Raw genomic sequence first — 18,473 nt, 5'->3', positions numbered from 1 at the left:
CTCCAAGAACTGGAATGTTAAATTACCCCTGGTATTAATGGCCACATGTGTCATTTGTAGTAAATCCACAAGTGGCCTTTGAAGTGAACCTTTGAAATATTGATTAGAAGGAAGATAGTGTTGCCTTTGAACCTTATATATACTACAGAGGATGCAAATCTACTACATGCCACCACTGCCCACAGTTATGTACACGACTATTGTAATTGTCATATGTACAAACGTAAAATTATGTAATCTTCCTTGGAGCTTTTCTCCCCGGGTCTCCATTGAAAATGGGCTTCTGGCCCATTCAGACAATATCCAGTTATCAAATGTAAATAATAAAAATAAATAAATAATCATGTGACCAATCTAAGAAAACACATAAAGGAAACCATTACTTTGCCTAGAGTAATGCGTAGACCTATAAGACCTATTATAAGCAATTATGACCTAATGTGATAGACAGACCAGATATAATGGATGCCAAATAAGTAAAAGGTTATTCCACTTTAACTACAGGAGAGAAAACACAGAAACAAAGACATTCCTATTAAGATGGGATGGGCCATTTTTAATAATAAATAAGAGGAAACCAATGGTCTTTCAAACAGAAATAAACAGAAAAACCAGTGGTGCTTTTCTTAAAAGGATTCACAACTGCAGCCTTTCTATGAACACAAAAGATTTGTACCTGCTCTAAAAGTAAACAAGAAAGCTCAGTAAAACCAAATGATGACTCTGAATAACTGCCAAGTACAGTGAAATGTAACAGTGCTAAGTGACCAAAAGAATAACAAGTAACGTTCCTCTTCCATCCTAGTCTGGTTTGGAATGCAGGTGTATCTCTATAGGCATCGACATTCAGTGGGGATAGTGACAATAAAGCCTTTAGTTAAAAAGAAACAAAACATATTACTAATACTCATAGTTATTATTAGCATTGGTTTTCATAGGTTCATAGATTAGTACTAAGCTAACTGCCCTTGCAAGCCATTTTAAGCCTAGCCAATTATCCCTTGTGAGACTCAGACTGTGCACCTTGTGATTGTAAGTCAAACACTTTAACCATTAGGCCACCCTCCCAACCCTTTATTACTATTTTTCAATGCCATATGTGTATACTATTTTGTATTGCTTGTATACTTCCATCATTATTGTGCATTGAGTACGTTTATTAATTCTATTTTCATGTATTGTCATTGGTTAACAAAAACACACTGGAAAAATTAATGCAAGATATCCAAATGACTTGTTTTTCTGTTTGAGAGAAAAGTGTCCCTGGCTATGTGTACTAGTGGTATCTGTTTTCAGCTCATCATAACAAATGCAGACAAAGAGATGCCATCACAGAGAAAGGACTTCAAAGCTACACACAATACTGCTCTGTGGAATTAATATGTCAAGAGGTCTAAAATCATAATGAGGTTCAGGGGATGCTATGGTGAACTTAATGTTTACAAAGCAAATACGCCTTCTTTCTCCCAAAACATATTCTTGTTAAGGAGCAATAAACCTAGGCGAGAAAAACAAACTGTGATTCCAAAGGTTTGGTATTGAAAAAGAATTGTGTATCAATAGCTGCTGTCAGAGCACAGCAGAGAAAAAGCAATAAAATTCCAACAACTTCCGTCTTATTTGCGAGTGTTATATAATGCAGGGAATTGACTCTCTATTGAAATTTTTATTTGTTTAACATTTGCTGACTGGAAAAGTTTGACTAGGACAGAACCTTTTTTCAGTGGATGCCCTGGGAGAAACGCTCCAGATGCATGTCTTTGGAATTTGGGAGGAAACCAGAGTGCCCAGAGGAAACCCATGCAGATGCAGGGAGGGCATGCAGAATCCACACAGAAGGCAGCACAGCTGAGAATTGAATCAGAGCACTTCTTGCTGTAAGGCAACAATGTTAACCTCTGCACCACTGTGCTGTTGGCATTTGAAATGCCGAAAAGCTGAAAAAAGACCAAAATTCCAGAGAAGACTGAATATCAAAAATTCTACTTGTCCTAACCCCCCCCCCCCCCGCGCGCACACACACACACACACACACACATCAAACTTATATATACCAACTCTGAGATCACCATACCTAACAGAAAAGGGAACATTCTGAGAAATGTCATCTTGGACTTAATATATTTAAGTCTAATTTTTTTAGCCATTCAGGCTCTGCATTTCAGGACTTATTCTAACAGGTCCCAACTGTGATACAAATGTGATACAAAAAGTATACCTTCAGTGTAAGTGAGTTGACTGCTGATTTGTTATGATAAAACGGATATAGTAAAGGGTTAATATTCTTTATGCTGCATTTCCCTCTATTTTTTCTATATAACTATGGGAATTAGGTTATTTTATGACTTGTTTTCACATTCCTTCTTGTTTATGCACAAGCTCTGTGACCCTAAAACTTGTTTTGCACATTTCTTTATGTGTTCAGTTTACCATAGAAACTAGCAGGATTACTTGGAGCATTCCTGGGCATCCAGCCAATGCCTGTGTTGTGTTTCAACATAATCATTGCTAATCCTTTGTGTGTCAACACACATTGCTTTTAATAGACCAGACTTTCTGCTTGGTCAGACAGAAGCCTCACCTGTGTAGTGGACACATTGCCAGGGACTATCCCGATAGTGACTCCGGCCTGACTGAAAAGGAAGTGTTGGCAAGGATAAAGCTTTCAACTTTATCACTGATGTATTAATTCTGTTATTTCTTAATATACTATGATGAATTGTTTTATTTAAGTTATGCTATGTTGTTTTATATGTATCGTCTAATTTTTACTGCAATAAAGTGACCTTTGCCTGATTTCTTTGTCTTGATCATTTCTGATCCTGTTAAAATTAAACTCATTAGGCAATACACCAATATATCAAATGGTCACCTAAGGAATCTTGTGAAGTCAGTCAGATATTCAGTCTTTTGTCTTCAGTGATACTTCAGTGGCACTCATAACATTCAGTCATCTAACACATGACAGTCATATACTCTGAAAGAGGTTTGCTGGGGTATGTGACCTAGGACTGCTAAACTCTGAGAAATGAGTTAATGACTATAACAGTACAATTTGCTAACTCAGGACTCTCATCCTTATCAGGAGGTGCTTGTATTAAGACTGGGAGGTGGTCCCTTGGTAGACCAAGCATATGCTGCAGACACTGTATTTCTCAACTGTGCTGGAAATGCTTCAGTATCTCACTGGGAGAAGATGAGGATTGTAAGGAAGTAGGGAAATCTTGTCTGCCCTACTGAGCATACTGGCATTGCAGTCCAAAGCAGGATGTAGCCATTCATTTAGAAACAGGAAAAAAGGTGATGCTGACATCCTAGGGTTGTTAGTCAAGCAATCACCTATGAACATATGAGCCTATAAGTTGTTTTCAAAATGGATAAAGTAAATAAGCAAGCCCAGTAAAAGATGGAGTAGGTCGAACTGCAGAAGGGAAAAGTAGGTCAGCTATACTAAAAACTAAATTCCAAGCATATTGTGAACCAAAGAAGAAGCTATTCCATCCCATACTCTTTTATTTCACCAGAAACCAGGACTCACAAGAAAATCTTGATGAACATATGACTAATTCAAACACACGACACATGATGACAATGTAATTCAATTATTTTCTAAAAAAAAAAAAAAAAAAAAATTCTTCTGCTTTTACTGTACTTGTGTTTCTTCCTACTTTATTTTGCTTTTGCATCATCTTAAATGTTCTCAGTTGTATTTATTACTGCTTGGTGTAACTCATTCTAAGCCTTTTAGTTTAAACACTTGGGCTTCAGACCAGTTTTACATTGAGAGGGTTTGTGGTCTGCACTGTAGTGGCAGAACAGGTAGCTTACATCCTTCTAAGTTGGGAACTGCTGATTGAGGGCTCAGTGTCTGTTATTCTAAAAGTGTATTAATTCTGGTTTAAGCACTTGGGCTTTCAGGCCAGTTATTTTACATTAAGAGGGTTCGTGGTCTGCACTCTTGTGGGAGGAGAGGCTGGACTCTGCCATTCTGAGCTGGGAATTTCTGGTTAAAGGCTTATAGTGCATGTATATCTGAACTGCTTCTTACTGAAATTGGTACACCTTGTTTGCTGTAGCATAGACTAGATATAGGCCTGCTGAATCTAGCTTTGTTTGTATAACTTGAGCACTAATCCAGGCATTATTTAAAGTATTCAGTTGTATTTATTACTGCTTGGTAGTAACTTGGTTAAAGTGTAGCTATCATTCTAAGTCTTTTGGATTAAGCACTTGGGCTTCAGACCAGTTGTTCTACATTAGGAAGGTTTGTGGCATGCACTGTGGTGGCAGGACAGGTAGCTTTCATCCTTCTAAGTTGGGAACTGCTGATTGAGAGCTCAGTGTCTGTTATTCTTAAAGTGTATTAGCTCTGGTTTAAGCACTTGGGCTTCAGGCCAGTTATTTTACATTAAGAAGGTTCGTGGTCTGCACTCTTGTGGGAGGAGGCTGGACTCTGCCCTTCTGAGCTGGGAATTTCTGGTTAAAGGTTTATAGTGCCTGAATATTTGAACTGTATCTTACTGAAATTGGTACACCTTGTTTGCTGTAGCATAGACTAGATCCAGGCCTGCTGAATCTAGCTTTGTTTGTATGCTTGTTATTTCCCTGGAACACTAATTCCACCTAAACGCTGCTTCTCAGTGCTTCTGTGGATCCCTAGTGATATCTGCATTGCTTACTGTACTTATTTCCTTGCTTTGCTTGAAAGAAAGTTACTGTTTGTCGTTTTGCATTTAAGTTACCTGTAACACATTGCACTTGTTACCTGGCACTTGCTCACTAAGGCAATTATAAGTCAGCACTAAAAATTAAAAGCACTACACCCCATTGGCCCTTGTTTTCAATTATAAAGGAATTCCCAATATTATTCTACCATGTCCAAAGGTCAGTTGTCAATCTCCTCTGGTCCAGCTGGTGAATATGGGAATCTTGAGGCAATGTTACAACTGCCTCATGTACACAGACAACCCTCTCCTCCTCCCAACAAATTCCAACACATGTGAGAGATGCAACCATATAGCCAAACTGGAGGCTAAGCTCTCTCAACTCAGTACTGGCAAAACCAGTCAGGAGGAGAAGGAAACCACACTCACTACAATTCCAGTCTCACATAGACCTACCACGACAGCAAACCAAACACATAATCACACAAAAACATACTCGAGGCTCTAAATAAAGATCTGCCTAAGCAGCAGAGACCTCCAAAGCAGACACCCAAGCAAAAAACACGTGCAACACATATCTCACAAAGCCAGTGTGCCGAACAGTCACAGCCCTTAAGGCTAAACAACACACCTGATACACTTGTAATAGGTGACTCTATCGTCAGGCACACTGACGTCCCACTCACCAGGCTGAGCAAGGAGAAGGTCATGGTGAGCAGCCTGTCTGGCGCTAGGATCCGCCACATAACACAAGGACTCAGGTCACTCCAAGGCAAGTACAAATATGACTCAGTCATTGTCCATGCTGGTGTGAATGACCTGAGACGTACCTCCCTGGACTACATGAAAAGAGACATAGAGGAGCTCACTGAGCATGTAGCCCAGGCTGGTATGACCCTGACCTTGAGTAGCATCTTACCCTCACCAAGAATGATGCCACAGTATGAAGACAAGATGATCAATTTCAACAATTGGCTTAAGTATTGGTGTCATTCAAAGGGGATCCAATGCCTATCGGCTTGGGATGATATGCTTGCACCTGTCACCCTGGGCTTTGGATATTGGCAAAGGCTCTTGCTACCCCCATAGTGCCTTTTAGGCAAGGCTCAAAAGACAAACCCACCTCCATAGGTATCACAAGGGATAAGAAACTAAGAGTAATGCTACTCAACTAGAAGTCTAAACCTCAAGATGCTCTCCTTAGCATGGAGAACATCGATATCTGTGCAGTAACAGAAACCTGGTTCAGGGTCCCGAGAGCACCCCGGCACTACCAGGTTATACCTCATACCATGCTTTTCGCCCCAAAACTTGGACCGAACCACAAAAGGAGAGTATCGATATTCATCAAAGATACCCACACCTCCAGGTTGGTGGCAAAGCACGAAGCATCAGAGACTATCCATGTGCAACTAACAGTGGGTAAAACTGCCTTCCAGTTTATAGCCTGCTACAGACCACCCTCCCAAACCCAGGAACCCCACTCGGCCTTCCTGAGAACACTGGAAAATATGAAGGTCTCTCCGAACACCATTATATTAACTACCCAAACATAGATTGGGAGCATTACTCTAGCTCCAACACCCTTGCCCAAAGGTTCCTAGAATTCATAAACTCAAATGCTATGGAACAACTTGTTACCACTCCCACAAGAGGGGAAAACATACTGGACCTGATCATCACCAACATGGGGACTCTATGCTCCAGACCAGAAGTGTATCCCTCACTGGTAAGATCAGACCATAAACTGGTCTCACTGGATATTCACATCCTGACCCCACCCCCTGCCCAGAAAACCGCAGTGAAAAACTTCTCTAAAGCAAATTTCACACTCCTCAAAACCGGTGGAATCCTTCAAAGCCCCGGGCCTGTGGAAAAAAATGCCCAGACCGCAGAATCCTTTATAAATGCATTCTATGAACACCTTCAGGACTGCATGGATCATGCAATCCCAAATAAAACCAAGACCCAATCCTCCAAAGGCAGACGACCTGTCTGGTGGACCCCAGCCATAAACAAACTATACAATAGAGGGAGGAAGCTACTACATGATAGAGCAAAATCCCAAAAGGGAAGGCATCTCTGATCAGTATTAGCAAAAACTAAGGGCACTCATAAAATCGTCAAAGGCCAGCTTCGAGAGAAAAATTGCACAGGACACTAAGGATAATCACAAGGCTTTCTTTAGTTATGTTAGGAACCTGGGTGGGAATTCCCAGATATGCTCAGAATTAGTTCAAATGACAAAAATACACTGATCCCACAGACATTGCCAACATCCTAGCTGACAAGTTCAGCGCAAACTTCTCCCCTCCCACCAAAGGGCAAATATCTATCCCAGCAGAGTGCTGCCCCCTGACATCTCAGATGCTCAGGTGGGAGCCGCCTCCAAAGCAAAAAACACAGCATCAATGGGACCAGACGGTGTCCCAGGCTGCGTTCTACATGCACTACAAGAAGAGCTAAACCCAAACATAAAACTACTGTTCAATCTCAGCCTTACTACAGGATATGTACCCAAAGAGTGGCATACAGCAACAGTGGTCCCTCTCCACAAAGGTGGTGCCTCAATGGACCCTGGAAACTATCGCCCCATAAGCCTGACTAGCTTGGTCTGCAAAGCTATGGAAAGGATCATCATGGACCTCATAAATAAAGATATTGGGGACCTACAGACACTGGATCCTACCCAGTTTGGCTTTGTTAAGGGCAGATCCTGCCTCTTAAACCTGGTTGACTTCTTTGAAACAGTCACCAAGGCCATTGACGAAGGGAAGGTGGTCCACACAGCCTATCTGGACCTCAAAAGCCTTCGATACAATACCCCACGGCATTATAGATAAGCTCACCAGCTTAAATATAAACCCCTATGTCACTAGATGGGTTGCAAACTGGCTCAAGGACAGAACCCACATGGTTAGAATTGCTGGAGCCATGTCAGACTCCAAACCAGTTACAAGTGGCGTCCCACAAGGCTCAGTCCTGGGACCTCTCTTGTTTGGTATATATTTCTCGGAGGTACAGGCCAACACGGAAGGACTGTTGCTGACCAAGTTCGCAGATGACTGCAAACTGGGCCATAATCGACTCTCCAGCTGACACAAGCATCCTCCAAAAGGGCCTCGAAACAGACAACTGGTGCCAGAGCCATGGCCTCAAGCTAAACGCCAAAAGTGTATAGTCATCCCTTTGGCAAAAACAAAGTGCCACAAATTGCCACATAGGTGGTAATCCATTAAGTACAGAAGAAGTAATTAGGGACCTGGGGACCCAAGTTGATAGCAATCTCTCATTTGACAACCACGTGGCCAAAGTGGTTAGAAAAACATTTTATATAGCCCACCTAATCATGAAGGGATTCACATCTAGATTAGGAGGTCATCGTGCCTCTTTACTCATCCCTCATCAGGTCCATAATTGAGTACAATGCCCCTTTTGGGATGTACCTTACCAAACACCTGCAGCAACTGGAAACACCCCAAAAGTACCTCACCAAGAGGATCAAAGGGCTCAAACAGATGCCATATGCTGCCCGGTTAAAGAAACTCCAGCTCTACTCAGTGGCATACCGCCTGCTCAGAGGTGACCTGTGCCTGACGTATAAGGCCATGTCGAACCCGGAATTAAGGGACATGCTGCACCTCAAAAAATCCAAATCCCATCGAGCTACACACTCGAGAGACTTGAACCTCAGCACTGAAATAAATAGGACATGCTGGAGGGACAGATTCATAACCCAGAGGCTCCCTTCACTCTGGAATAAAATCCCAGTCCAGGTTAGGCAGAGTCCCTCATTGACTCTTTTCAAGAGGAATCTTGATGAGTGGATGGGAGATCATAGGTTTACCCCGGGTATCACTTCTGTGTCACTGTTAGACAGAGGCACAGTATACTAACCTCGAAAAAGGGCATAGCAAAATTAATTTAAAATGGGTGGCGAAAGCCAAACATACTCTGGTTAGGCTTATAAATGCCCTAGGGCAGATAGCCTAGTATGAACCTATGAACCTATCATAAACAGATTGTGAAAAGATGTAAATAAGAGAGAGGCTATTGAGAGAGAATTAAACCTGGTATTTGAAAAAGCCATTAAAGAGTTCAGTCAGTGAAAAGGAATGTGCAGCTAAAATCATAGTGACATAAAGGTATGTGAAACTGACACAGAAACTGGAAATAACCAGAACATTTAATAGTGGAGATGCTATTCATAAACATGATATGAAACTGCATAGGCCTGGTATGTGGCAACAGGCAAATACCAATTCTAAAACCTCCCATTAACCCACAACAGATTTTTTTCACTACTAACTACTACACCCGTAATAGTTCAACTACACAACAAATATAAAATAAGTATATCCTGTATTTCATAAATGTGTACATCATGAAGTAGAATCTGTGAGAATAAGAAACAAAAAATGAAATGGGTTAGAGAATGACAATGATGAAAAATCTAAATTGTTTATTGATATTCTGCAAATTGAAGTGAGAAACAAGGCTGACAAGCATTAAGGTCTAGGAATTTCAGGAAGAAGTTTCTTTTTTAGACATTATCAAACAGGCAAACCTTCCAACCTAAAAAAAGCTACTCTGGATAAGCTAAAGCCGTTACTGCTCAATGCTATGAGTCTCAACAACTAGCTGCACTCCCTAGAAGCTTTCCTCATCCTGGAGAATGCTGACATCTGTATAGTTACTGAAACATGGTTCAAAGCCACTGAAAGTGCTCCAGCAATGCATGGCTATAATGCCTTTCATATGTTCGAACCACTCACTGAATGTGAAAGAGCAACAGGTGGAGGTCTACCCATTTACATAAAGGATAAGCACACCTCAAGGCTGGTCAAACAGTATGACATGCTTGAGCTGCTCCATGTTCAACTAACCATGGAAACAATCCATTACCATATTCTTACTAGCTATCGGTCACCTACCATGAACCAGGAAACCCATATGTCATACCTGAAGTCACTAGAATCACTCACCATCCAGACCAATACCATACACATGGGTGACTTTAACTACCTCTCCATTAGTTATGAGGCATTCACAACCACTAACATGTAGGCCCAAAGATTTTTAAGTCCAAATGCCCTGGAGCATTTAATCTGCACTCCCACATCCTAGATCTGGTACTCACAAATATGAGAGATCACTGCCCCTCCCCCACCCACTTGATGTAATCAATGGTAAGAACAGATTGCAAAGTGGTGTCCCTTGAAATAAGGATAAAACTAGTCCCCCCACCTAACCCCAATAACTTTAAGAACTTCTCTAAGGCAAATTACCCTCTATTAAGGAACGGCATAGCTAGGATCCAAGCTCCCGCAAAAATCTAGAAAACACAGAAAACTTTATATGGTCATACAGGGCTTTTTTGTATGTCTCTACATACAAGTCCATAGAAATGGAAGTACCAGACCAAAATAAACCCAGGTCAAACCAAAAAAACAAAGCAACCCTGGTAAACCCTTGGTATTAATAGGTTGTACAACAAAAGAAAGAAAATCATGCCAAGTAGTAATGGGGAATCTGCACAACAGAGCAAAACGTCCATTGTTAGTCTAAACAAGTGAATCAGGGAGTCAATCAAATCTCTGAAAGCAGACTTTTATATGAAAATGGCCTGCATAGCTAAGGATAACAATAAGGCATTGTTCAGTTATGTCCTCAGTCTTAAGGGCAACACCCAACAATGTGCAAAATTACTGTAAACCACGGTCAGCAAAAGTACACTAAGAAATACAAATAGTATTCACAACTTCATTCGCTGCTCTTTAACGGAATAATTTGCTATTTCTTCCCTAATTCTGTACAACAAACTAAATAAATATAAATACATATACAGTTAAGCGCTTTCATCTACATAAAAGTAGACTTCATCAGAACACTTCCAATTTACAAATACTGGATTTTATAGATAGTTCTGACCAATCCCAAAACCTATAACCTTAAGCATCACATAAATCAATTACCTGTTTAAAGTGCTCAGTGCTCACATAACTGTATTTTTGTAGTTACACATTATATCAAATTGGCCATATAAACTAATGTGCCATAAATCAATCCTACCCTGTTACTACATAATGTAACTATTGTACTGCATCAATCTGCTAAACAAGACTTCAGTTTATCTTTAAAGTTGCCTGTTGTAAACTAAACTTATAAACTAGTTAAAATGCATTTACAATGACTAAAGTTTAAAAAGTTTATAAACAAAATCAATCTATAATGAATAAAATCAGTTTAAATAGGGATATCAGTATACATTTCATGGCCCCGTCCTTCTACTAAAAAAATAAAATGTAATCTTCTACCATGTACTTATGAGTTAGTGTTCTCTAAGATGGGCTTAATAGACATGCTTTCATTAATTCCTCGGTAAACTGATGCATTTAACTAGTTTCCCTTTCGCCTGATCTCTTTCATATATTACCTCCTCTTGGGTTGATTTTAATGCTCTCGAGTATTCCAAATTTAAAAGTGTCACAGGTAATACTATCTTTAAGGTGTCTCCACAAAGCATTTTTCATGTCCTTTTTTCTAATACAGTACCCATGATCATATATTCTATTCCTTAGGCATCTATCTGTCTTCCCCACATAGTAACATGGGCATTTTGTACATTTAGCAAGATATATGACGTGTTGGGTACGACAATTCCCCTTCTTAAATGTAACCTCCGTTCTGTTTATATCTCCCAGTGTAAGAGATGGCGCCTGCAATATCTCACTGCACTGATTACCCTGCCCACATTTGCAGGTACCTTCCTCCTTTTCTATACCATTTCCTTTTACTACTTTCCTTTCCAGTTCACTTTTTAAATTCCTTCCATTATTGGATTCAAACAGCGGATATTCTCCTACCTTTGCGTACACACTATGTTCAGATTTCGTAATGTTCCAGTTAGCAGTCACTATTTTTCTTATTTCTTTCACATGAGGCCCATGTTGGAATATACAGGCTCTCCTGAATTTGGTTTCACTATCCCCTTCAGTATCCTTGTTGTTATTATTAGTTCTAATGAACCCAGTACCTAATATGGGTTTATATCTTGTACCCCATTCATTTTTCAGATATTTTTTTAGTGTCCTCTATCAAGTGTAGTGGATATCCTCTATCTTTGAACATATTCCCTATAATATCTAATTCCTCTACCATATCTGTATATTCTGAGGTCATTCTTGCTGCTCACATGTACTGACCTTTAATAATATTTTGTTTTTGGCTGTACGGATGACAACTGGAATACTGCAGATATGAGTTACTAAAAGTCTCCTCTCTGTATATTTTGGACCTGAATTTACCATTTTCAACAGATATAAGCATGTCTAAGTATGAAATTTTATTCCTATCCATGTTAAATGTAAATTTCAAATATTCACTGGATGAATTCAAATACTCTAAAAATGCATGTAATTTATCTTCTTTTCCTTTCCATAAAATGAATATATCGTCCAGAAATCTAACATAACTAGCAATACTTTCATACCATACCATATCCAGAATATACTCTGTTTCCCAATCTAGGAGAACTAAATTAGCAAAAATTGAAACGCATGCCGCCCCCATTGCCACCCCCTTGCATTGCCTATAATGTTTTCCTTCAAAAAATATATAATTGTGTTTTAACACAATGTCCATGAATTCCAGTGTTAATGATACTATGTCCCATGATAACCCTCCGTATTTCCTTATACTGTTTGCGAACCTTCTCAGTACATCCTCCTTAGGTATACAAGAAAAAAGGTCCACCACATCTATTGTAACTAATATGGTATCCCCATTACACAAATCTGGAGTAAGTCTACCAAAAAATCCCAGGAATCAATAACTATATGTGTACCTTTGTCATAAATGGGCTTTAACCACATGTCAATTATTGTCTCAAATGGGAAAGTCTTGGATTTATTACCAGATATAATTGGACGAAAAGGGGGGGGGGTCCATGATGTCTGTGTACCTTAGGTATTCCCACAATGGTACCTATAATAGGATGTTCTACTTTCAAATACTTATACATATTTGTATCTACCCTTCCATCAATAAGAATTCTTCCAGATATAAATCTATCTTATGATACCCAATGTTAACCTCATTAATGGAAGATATCTTATAATTTCCTGAGTTCAAAAGTATTGAATTCACTTTGTTAATGTATTCAGATGTATCATATATAACTGCTCCACCCCCTTTGTCTGGTTTCATAACCCGAATTCTACTGTTCCCTTGAATATCTTTCAATAATAGAAATTCATTGTAATTTAAATTGTATTTTTTCTTATAGGTTTTGCATTTGTTACCAAAGTCGTACAATTAGTCAATTACGACTTTTTCAAAAATTGCTAGTGTGTTATTCATGGGGAGGGGGGGGAGTAAATGTACTTTTCCTCTTAAACGTATTATCTTGTACACTTTCCTTTTTGTTACTGAAATATAAAGCCAAACTCAACTTCCTCATATATTTTTTAAAATCTACTATATAGTCAGTAATGTTAATTGAACTATTAGGTACATATTTCATTCCTTTGGAGAACAATGCGAAGTGCTCCCTCTTTAATTCCATCTGTGTATAACTGAATATACTAAATTCTCCTAAACTGTAATGTACTTCATTGTGTTTAACTATGTTCACTTCCTTACCCAATTCGTTCTGCCCTTGTTCTCCCAATTGCTTGAACCGATGTTTTGTCTCCAATTTTTCTGGAACCCTTTTCTGGAACTCTTGTCATTGGTTCCTTATTCCTTGCCATCCCCCCCTTTCTCTAAAAAATTCCTGTTGTTATTATTTCTTCCATTCATTGTCTTGTAATGGTGTGTAACTTCCTCCATTTCTACATTAACTTCTCCCCCCACATTCAACTTGCTGTTTTCCCACTTGTAGGCCTCATGCTTGTCATATTGTTCCAAATCCCTCTTCATTTTTCTACATTTCTTATCAAATTGCTTTTTGGTGTTGTTTTTTACCCATGTGTACTGTGTGTTGTAAAACATCTCATATTCATCATATAAAAGATCATGGGTGATAATTTCATCCAACTGTTCTAGCTCAGACATAACAGTACATACTTTCTGTATTATGTGAGCACCGAGCACTTTAAACAGGTAATTGATTTATGTGATGCTTAAGGTTAGAGGTTTTGGGATTGGTCAGAACTATCTATAAAATCCAGTATTTGTAAATTGGAAGTGTTCTGATGAAGTCTACTTTTATGTAGATGAAAGCGCTTAACTCTATATGTATTTATATTTATTTATGTTTTTTTTTAAATAAAGTAGTTTGTTGTACAGAATTAGAGAAGAAATAGTTAATTCTTCCACTAAAGAGCAGCGAACGAAAATGTGCAAAATTAGTTGTAGATGGCATCACCTATACTCAGACAGAAGATATAGAAAATCTGCTGGCCTACAAATTCAGCTCAGATTTCACCTCACCATCACCTCCCATTTTCCCCAACAAATACCCTCCACCACCAATTATCACCAAAGAATAGGTTGCCACTATACTCTCTAAAACTAAAAATGTGGCTTCAGTGGGGCCTGACAATATACCAGTTCACTTCTTAAGCAGCTACAATCTGGACTTACCAGGCCCCTTAGGATCTCTGTTTAACCACAACCTCTGGATTGGTGTTGTCCTGATAGAGTGGAGGACAGCAACAGTCATCCGTCTGCATAAAGGGGGACCTTCTAGTGACATTTAGAAATTACAGACCCATAAGTTTGACTAGTCTTATATGTAAGGCCATGGAAAGACTAATCATGGACCTAATAAATAATGACACACGAAGAGAGTTTTTTTAGAAGAAGATGCAGACAAGAGAGAATTGCTTTGGTTTTAGAATATAGGACAGGATCCTCTATCATTAAGAATAATGTTGAAAAATATTGGGGGGGTTTTACATCTGATGAAAAAGTGAAAGAAGTGGTGAGGAACAGGCCTTTGTTCACCTATAAAAGAGCTCCAAATTTAACAAATATTTTGGAAAATAACACAGTCAGTAAGGGATACAAAATGGGTATGAAAAAATGTGGTAGCTGTGCACAATGTAAACACATTTTAGAACGATCGGTTGTTTACTTGAAAGATGTGCACTAGTAAAGAACTGGTCTGTTTAGCTACCTGTGGCTCCTGCCCAGCTTTTTATGTCGGGAAGACCAAGAGATGCCTTAAAAAGCAAATGTATGCGCTTGAGTATGAATTAGTCATAATATAATGCCCTATATAGGCACTCCATTAAATATTAACTATAAAGGGTTTTTGTTTTGTATATTAGAGAATGTGATAAGAGACCCAAGAGGGGGGTGTGGAAAATCATTTGGAGATAAGGATATTATGGTGGCAATGAACAACAACGTATCCCTTGTTCCAGTATTAAAAACAGTAGCTAATAAATACTAGTATTTGTTCTTGTTGTTATTTGTCCTTGGGTGTTTTTTTTTAATTATATACATATATATTGTTATGCTGTGTTTACATAAAAAATGTGGTTCACTGGTAGAATTCTTGCCTGTCATGAGGGAGACCATGGGTTTTACTTGTGGCCAATGGCAAGACAAAAGGGTATTTTAAGTAAAGTTGAATTGTATATTTTATATGTTTACTGCTGATTTTAAACATTTTACCTGTATGATATACCTTTAATACCTTATTGCAAGCTTTTTACACTAGGGGGAGATTTATTTAAAAGCAGCACTTGACTTGTGCATTTTAGATTCTGATGAAGTCTGTTGTATACAGAAGAAAAGCTGCATTGTGCATTACATAAGCTTAACTAAATTTGTGGTATCAACCTTCAACAGCAGTTCCTGTTTTTAATCTGTTTTGCAGCTAGTGATTTTATTTGTTTGGATTATCTAGCTGTTTTTCCAAATTGTTGCATCAGTTTGTGACATAGGAAACCTCCAAACACTGGACATGACCCGATTCATCTTTGTCAAGGGTAGGTTATGCCTACTGAATCTGATGGATTTCTTTGAGAAATTTGCTATGGCCATGGATGAAGATAAAACAGTACATACTGCCTTCTTTGACCTTGCCAAGGCATTTGACAGAATTCCCCACTCATGTATTATAAACTCCCAAAATTGGGGATAAATCCCAACATCACCAGATGAACAGCCAATTGGCTCATAGACAAGGCACACATGGTTAAAGTGGGTGAATCCAGATCCAGCAAGAAGCCAGTGACTAGTGTTGTGCCACAGGGCTCAGTGCTGGGACCACTACAATTCAGACTATACTTCTCTGATGTCAAGGCTAATGTGGAAGGCCTCTGAATGACAAAATGTATTGACAACTGCAAGCTGGGAGCAATCAGTGAATCCTCTAAGGATGTATGTATCCTTCAGGAGGGTCTAGATCAGACAATTGATTGGTGGCAGAACCATGGCTTAAAACTAAATGTGAAAAAATGCATTATCATATCCTTTGAAGTTGAAAACCCCTGCAAATTGCAACATCAATAACACACCCCTAAAGAAGACTCAGAGGTGAGAGATCTAGATACACAAATAGATAGTAGCCTGTACTTTGACCGCCATGTGTCCACAATAGTGAGGACGTCCTTCTGTATGGCACAACTTATATGTAAATGTATGGCATCCAGATTCAAGGAAATTATTGTCCCACTGTACTCAGCCTTCATTAGACCAATAACTGAATGCAATGCACTATATGGCATGCAGTTGTCTAGGTACTTACAGAAGTTGGAGTGACCTCAGGGGTTCTGCACAAAGAACCTATGCAGAATGACTAAAAGCCTTATCCCTTTACTCTGTCTCCTATGGACTATTAAGGGGTGACTTATGCCTGGCCTACAAGGTACTCACAAATCCAGCCCTGATTGAGCTGCTACATATCAGCAAATCAAACAGCATGAAGATCACCTGATCTAGCGATGTAAACATAGTCAGCAACTCAAATAAAGCATGCTGGAGAGACATATATGTGGCTCAGAGATCACCCCTTCTTTGGGACAGGCTTCCTGTTTATGTTAAGTAGATGTTTCCCATCCTCCTCAAACACATTTTGGATCAATGGTTGGAGAATCACAAATTCATACCTAGGGTAGCACCTATGTCCCTTAGGAAATGGAGCAATCTGTAAGATACTCAAGGCATAGGCACAAATCCATGCCATTCTTTTGCCCCTAGGTGCCGTATATTGGGTAAAATTAGGTTATATTGGCCTTGCTTGTAAGGGCTCTTAAGCCATTCATCTAGTAATTTCCTATGAACCCATAAACCTATGGAAATTTCCCAGTTATGGCCCATTTGATTTGCAGTTTAAAGAAGAACAAAATGGCACCTCTGGTTATTTTACATCAGTCATTTGCATCTCCTCCAGGTAGTCTTTTAGAAGTCCTAGGCTGCACACCTCTATCAAGCTTTGATTAAAACTCTGTAGTGTGGGTTATTCCTCCAAATATACTCCACATGTTGGCCCTGATTGGGCTATTGGACTCATACTCTGACAAGGAATTTTAGATAATTTTAGGTAAGCCCTCACCTTTCTGAACCTCCACATAAGAAAGAAACTTCCTGACTTCCTGTTACAGACAGCAAATTTTGTGCCACATGAATTTTCAGTCAGTACCTTGTTGAATAATACATTGTTTTTTTTCAAATTCAGTATGTTACTTGCAATATTAGTGAGTCTGTGTAATGTATTTCTTAGGTTTTTTGCCTGGTTTGGTTTTAGTTTCTCTAGCAATGTATTCTAGATAAGGACTTTCAAATAGAATGGTTCAAGAATTACATGACAGGCCAGAGATTTATTTGTTTAGTTAGTTATGTATCTGCATTGTTTACCAGGAAAGTATGACTGGGCATGGATCCTCTTTTCAGTGAAGGTGCAGTGGAAAAAATTCCATATTTATAATAATACACAAAACCGATATAAAGCAAGTATATACATTTGTTGCATGCATTAATGGTAACTTGTACATTTCAATTGTATTTAACTACTGTACAAAAAAGAACATATGAGAATAGTGTAAGGTGACAAACGGACATACTAACAATAACCAAGAACTACAAAGAGCAAACGTAATATCACAATATCAACCCAGTGGAGCAGAACAAAATTATGTGGTTGAACAAAAGGAGTGTTTCTTAAATAACTCACAAGATTAAGTGCTTTTGTCTGAATATAACCAAGACTTCATAAAAATCAAACCACCTGTACAAAATCGCTCTTTAAATCACCCTGACAAAAAGTCACATGATAAAATTCATGGCATATACAAACACACCTTAAAACACTCACAAAGCATTTTGTTATATAATGTTCCAATAAAAAACATAGTTTACATATGACATATATATATATATATATATATATATATATATATATATATATATATATATATATGTAGGTCTACCTGAAAACGCCGACGACGAGATGCCGACACCAGAAGATCGACAATGGAGAAGACCGACAGTTGAGAATCCCGATGCTGAGAACACTGACATATTAAGGTAAGTGTGCAATAGGGATGGACGTTAGGGTCAGGGTGTGGGTAAGGTAAGTGTGTGACAGTGACAGACGTTAGGGTAGGGTGCAGGTCAGCTAAGTGTGCAATAGTGACGGACTTGAGGGTTAGGGGTGGATTAAGTGAGTTAGGGTTAGGGTGCAGGTAAGGTAAGTGTGCGATAGTGACAGAGTTAAGGGTTAGGGGCAGATTAAGTGAGTTAGGGTTAGGGTGTGGGTAAGGTAAGTGTGCGATAGTGATGGACCTTAGGGTTAGGGTTTGGGTTAAGTTTAGTGCATAGATAGTTGTGTATGTAAGGTTTAGTGTAAGTTTG

The sequence above is a fragment of the Protopterus annectens genome, chromosome 1.part2 (assembly GCF_019279795.1).
Source record: "Protopterus annectens isolate FY-2018-M chromosome 1.part2, PAN1.0, whole genome shotgun sequence".
In the NCBI taxonomy this organism is placed as follows: domain Eukaryota; kingdom Metazoa; phylum Chordata; order Ceratodontiformes; family Protopteridae; genus Protopterus; species Protopterus annectens.
The sequence above is the reverse complement of the archived record's forward strand: the minus strand, read 5'-3'. Positions refer to the sequence as shown.